The sequence below is a fragment of the Eriocheir sinensis genome, unplaced genomic scaffold (genome assembly GCF_024679095.1).
Source record: "Eriocheir sinensis breed Jianghai 21 unplaced genomic scaffold, ASM2467909v1 Scaffold674, whole genome shotgun sequence".
In the NCBI taxonomy this organism is placed as follows: Eukaryota; Metazoa; Arthropoda; class Malacostraca; order Decapoda; family Varunidae; genus Eriocheir; species Eriocheir sinensis.
The window spans coordinates 102,068-108,067 of record NW_026112025.1 but is presented as its reverse complement, the minus strand read 5'-3'; the positions used below and the strand labels follow the sequence as shown (position 1 = coordinate 108,067).

The 6,000-nt window shown below is 42.5% G+C and overlaps 1 long non-coding RNA gene across 1 annotated transcript in view; it reads right to left on the bottom strand.

The window, feature by feature from the left end:
• Window positions 1-676: 676 nt before the first annotated feature.
• LOC126993775 (uncharacterized) overlaps window positions 677-6,000 on the bottom strand; it is a 34,934-nt gene continuing 29,610 nt past the window's right edge. Inside the window, exon 6 of the long non-coding RNA XR_007748253.1 lies at window positions 677-1,001. This is a non-coding gene — a long non-coding RNA (uncharacterized LOC126993775). The remainder of the gene's footprint in view (window positions 1,002-6,000) is intronic.

Here is a 6,000-nt window from a genome sequence, read left to right as displayed (position 1 = left end):
TTGTCTTGCAAGGTGCAGGAAAAACAGTGATGGATTTGTATGATATTTGGAAGGCATTTGTTGCAAAGCTTGCAGTTTACTCATCAGATATCAAAACTGGTTCTTTCCGTTACTTCAAAAACTTGAAGAACTTGTCTGCAATTCATCCTGTCAACACTACTGATCTTCAGGTGTACATGCAAGAATTAAAGTCTGAGTCCTCAATCAGATTTCAAGATTTCCAACACACTGGCCCAGTGTTTTCGTTTTTAATCAGGCCAGACACCTTTAAATACAGTGAGTTGGACGAGTCTCTCTTTGAGTGGATGGAAACTGAGGAGTTGGAAATGCAGCTGATTGACCTTCAGGCCTCATCATTGTGGTCAGCTAAATTTAAAGATCTTCGAGAAATATTGGAAAGTAGTATGAATGATCATGATTAAGTTCCTGGACCTCCCTCCCTGATAAATTCAATTGTATGAAGAAAGTAGCTTTTGCATTGCTATCAGCATTTGGATCTACATATCAATGTGAGCAGATATTTTCACACATGAAGCACGTCCTCAACCCCCATCGCAGCAAGCTTACAACGGATCATTCTGAGGGTTGTGTGAAGCTCAAGGTGTCCAGATACTCACCTGAAATTTCAACTTTGGCCAAAGGGAAGCAAGGGCAAGGATCAGATTAATACTGTGAGTATAAATTTAAAATAAAAAATAATATATTTTTAGTTACAAGGAATGCTAATTGCTACAAAAATGTAACATTTATGTTATACATGTGCAGGAAAATACACTTTACTTTAGTTATAATGGTCACTACATACTCTGTGTATATGATTATGATCTCAACTTCCATAGGACATACGCTTTATAGTGTGGGAAAAAATAACACCTGGCATGCAAGGTAATAAAAGAAAAGGCATTAATTAGACTTGGCACTCTATGTTCAAAAGGCTGCCGACCCCTGGACTATATGCTACCAGGCTACCAGTGAAGGGATATCCAGCATACCAATACCACCTGGGAAACACTCCTGACCAATGGAGGGTTTAGGTCATGCTCTAAAACCTCCAGCCGACCTCTCAGGTCGCTGCCGGTCGTAAAAAAGGTTGCCGTCCGGTGGCCGAATGGACTGCGTCTGGACGGCTAGTGGACTGCCACTGGTGGCCGACAGTTGACCATTAACTGTTGAACGGCGACCGGATGGCAAGCGGACGCCGTCTGGTTGCCGTCAGAGAGAAGGAGATCACTGATGGTCGCCGTACACTTTTCATCTGTCATTGGCCGTGGTTGACGTCCGGCCTTCCACCACACGGCGAGTTGTGCGGCGACTGGTGGTAGGTCAAACCACCCTTGCCCGGAAATGAGGTACATTCCTGAGCAGTGACGTCCCACGCCCCTCAGCCCGTCCAAGCTCCGTCCCCACTCAACCTGCTCCACAGGTCAAACACACGGCCAAGTGTGTATGGGTCACCTCTGCCTAACCAAAATAAATCACTGCAGGACATGACGTGCACACCAGTAACAATGAGAGTCTGTAAAGCTATTGGCTGTTATTCACTTCAAAAAGAACTGTTCATTTCATCTTCTGCTCTGCCCAGGGTGACGGAAATGCTTTAGAACGAATGTAATGTTACATACATACTAACAACAGGTTAAACCAAGAGTGCTTGGAGCATTTTTTGCATGTCTGCGGCACATAGGGGGCGGCGGGGGGGTCACAAATATCCGTCTTTTGCTGCAGTGAAGTACAGGATACTTTCATTACCTTTATAAGTAACTGTTTTTTACAAATAATTTACAGAAATAAGAATGGGAAATGTGTAATATAACTGGGTGAAGATATTATGTACTGTAACACGTCAGCTGCAGCTCGTTAAGGGAGGTCGCCGTCCTCATTGCGACAGGACGTGTACTGGTCCTTGCCTGTCGGCCACCGGTCAGCGTATGGTGGGCGTCTTGGCCTGACTCCAGGTGTGAGGCCAAGGTGTGAATCTTGCAGTACGGCCGCCCACTGGTCGGACACTATACGACAACCGGTAGCCGTCAGTCGCACGACTACTTTGCCACCTATGTGGTCGGGGAGCGGTGGTGTGAATCGCAGCATTTTGAGGTCGCAGGTGGTCGTTAGCAGGTCGTGAAGTCAGTGTGACTGTAGCTTTAAGTGTTTGGGGGAAAAAAAAAATGCGTGTTACGTAAATTAGGTTCACGTTCGAGTTAGTCTAAATGTTTTCAGCTTGCAGTGTGGCCCAGCGGAAGTTATGTGCATAGCTGGGCACGATAACAGAAAACCTTATTCCCGATAACCGATAACTGATAATGGAAAACCTTAATGGTGATAACCGATATTCGTTAACTGGAGACACAAATATAGGCGATGACCGATAACCGATACCCGATATAAATCCATAATTCCGATACTAGCTAGCGATAAGTCCGATAGGCGAAAACGATACTATATTGATATTTCAAATAAAAACAAAGATGAATTCAAATTTTCATCATCTGTATTTTATAAAACTTACAAAACCTGAAAACCACACGTTGACACGTACCTACGGACGGTAATACTAGAAACGCCTGAACCGGTGTCGTGTTATTTGGCGTCCCCACCGTCAAAAGCTGGCGTTCTGTTTACAAACACTGGTCTCTCGTGAGCTGTGCATGCTCAGACCAGCAAGCGTAGACCTGTACAGTCTCACAAAGCTTTTTAACCGTAATTAAGAGTTGCTGGAAGGCTGAATCAGACATACAGTACCACTACCACCATCCCCGCTGTTTCTAGAACGACACTGTACGAGTTGTATTTATATGTACAGAGTGTCGTTCTAGAAATGGCGAGGATGGTGGTACTGTATGTCTGATTCAGCTTCCCAGCAACTCTGTTAAAAAGCTTTGTGAGACTGTACAGGGCTACGCTTACTGGTCTGAACATGCGCAGTTCAGTGTTTGTAAACAAAAGCGCCAGCTTTTGACGATGGGACACCAAATAACACAACACCGTGTGCCTTCAATTCCATGGCATGCTCACAAACGAATATGGAATATCAAATTTGAGGCAGTGAATAATCATTTTGGGGGCAAAGTTAAATGATTTTTCTCTTTGATATATTGATTTTTGAGTCTAACAAAAAAAATAACCTAGTGTTTTAATGTTGATGATCTAACTATGAAATCTCTTCACCAAAGATATTTCATACCCCGAAGTTTTTTCAAACTACACCGGGCGCCCGGGCCACGCTTGCGCAGTAGGGAGGCGACGTTTTTTTTTTCTGAGAAGCGGAAAAAAGTAGCGATTATCGCTAGTTTGGTTACAAAAGTAACGAAGATACCGATATTTATTTAAATAAGTAGCGGATGGCCGATAACCCGATTTTGTTATCAGCGATAAAGTATCGCGATAACTTATCGCGATAACGCCCAGCTATGGTTATGTGTGTGTGTGTGTGTGTGTGTGTGTGTGTGTGTGTGTGTGTGTGGGTAAAATAAACCTGAAAACCTTCACTTCCTAACACAACAGGTAAAACACACACACACACACACACACACACACACACACACACACAGGATTAACACACCTTCCCCCCCTCTCGGCACCACCGCACTGCACTCCCCCACCCCGCTCCTCCCCCACCCCAAGCTCCATCGCCCCAACCCTCCCACACATACCAGACCCCCGATCCCCGTCCCCTTCTTTTTGTACTTGTTCCATTTGCGAAGTAAAATTGTACTCATGATATGTAAATTTTCCGCCTGATGGCTGCTGCAATTGAATAAACCGTTTATTATTATTATTATTATTATTATTATTATTACACGTACCTTTTTAGCAAGCCGCCCCAAAGCCGTGACTCCACCTCCGTTCACCTGTGCAGGAACCTGACACCTGTGGAAGAAGAAAAAGAGTTGTGTCCACAGCCTTAAATGTCTGGGGTTACATTAGATTAAATTTATTCCCCTTCCTCAGATGAAATGTGAAGACAGGGGGGGTGACAAGGTCCCCTGTTAGGTAATTCATGCTAGGCTGAGTTAGGTTACATTTTTTGGCTTGCAGTGTATTCCAACGGAGGTTCAGGATAGGGAGGGATGTTAGAATAAGCTGGTGTTGTACGCCAGAAACAGCTGCCTGATTACTTAAATGCTACACACCAAAATCTACCACAAAAAATAGTTTGGCTACCCAATTACTTAAATACACACCAAAGTCTACTGCAAAAAATTGTTTGCCTACCCAATTACTTAAATGCTACACACCAAAATCTACCACAAAAAATAGTTTGGCTACCCAATTACTTAAATACACCAAAATCTACCAAAAAAAAATAGTTTGCCTACCCAATTACTTAAATACACACCAAAATCTACCACAAAAATAGTTTGGCTACCCAATCACTTAAATACACACCAAAATCTACCACAAAAAATAGTTTGGCTACCCAATTACTTAAATACACACCAAAATCTACCAAAAAAAAATAGTTTGCCTACCCAATTACTTAAATACACACCAAAATCTACCACAAAAATAGTTTGGCTACCCAATCACTTAAATACACACCAAAATCTACCAAAAAAAAAGTTTAGCTACCATATTTCTTAACACACCAAAATCTACCATGAAAAAAAGATTAGCTACCATATTACTTAAATACACACCAAAATCTACCAGAAAAAATTGTTTGGCTACCCAATTACTTAAATACACACCAAAATCTACCACAAAAAATAGTTTGCCTACCCAATTACTTAAATACACACCAAAATCTACCACAAAAAATAGTTTGCCTACCCAATTACTTAAATACACACCAAAATCTACCACAAAAAATAGTTTGGCTACCCAATTACTTAAATACACACCAAAATCTACCAAAAAAAAATAGTTTGCCTACCCAATCACTTAAATACACACCAAAATCTACCAAAAAAAAAGTTTAGCTACCATATTTCTTAACACACCAAAATCTACCATGAAAAAAAGATTAGCTACCATATTACTTAAATACACACCAAAATCTACCAGAAAAAATTGTTTGGCTACCCGATTACTTAAGAGAGGATGACCAAGAGTCAGTTAAGAGAGCAAGAAGATCGCCAGTAGAACGCCCCTTGCGGAACCCATACTGGCGATCAGATAGAAGGTTAGAAGTGGAAAGGTGCTTTTGAATCTTCCGGTTAAGGATTGATTCAAAAGCTTTAGGGAAAGTAAAGCTATAGGGCGGTAGTTTGAGGGATTGGAACGGTCACCCTTCTTAGGCACAGGCTGTACAAAGGCATACTTCCAGCAGGAAGGAAAGATAGATGTTGATAGGCAGAGACGAAAGAGTTTGACCAGGCAGGGTGTCAGCACAGAAGCACAGTTTTTAAGGACAATAGGAGGCACTCCATCAGGCAAGTCACAGAATCTGCCAAATTTGATGTAAACATTCAAATTAGGGGCATGAAAGAGTCTGATTAAATAAACGATGGCCGTAACTGTGTGGACCGTGCTGTGTGTGATTAAATAAACGATGGCCGTAACTGTGTGGACCGTGCTGTGTGTGATTAAATAACCGATGGCTGTAACTGTGTGGACCGTGCTGTGTGTGATTAAATAACCGATGGCCGTAACTGTGTGGACCGTGCTGTGTGTGATTAAATAAACGATGGCTGTAACTGTGTGGACCGTGCTGTGTGTGATTAAATAACCGATGGCTGTAACTGTGTGGACCGTGCTGTGTGTGATTAAATAAACGATGGCCGTAACTGTGTGGACCGTGCTGTGTGTGATTAAATAACCGATGGCTGTAACTGTGTGGACCGTGCTGTGTGTGATTAAATAAACGATGGCTGTAACTGTGTGGACCGTGCTGTGTGTGATTAAATAAACGATGGCTGTAACTGTGTGGACCGTGCTGTGTGTGATTAAATAAACGATGGCTGTAACTGTGTGGACCGTGCTGTGTGTGATTAAATAACCGATGGCTGTAACTGTGTGGACCGTGCATTGTGTGATTAAATAAACGATGGCTGTAACTGT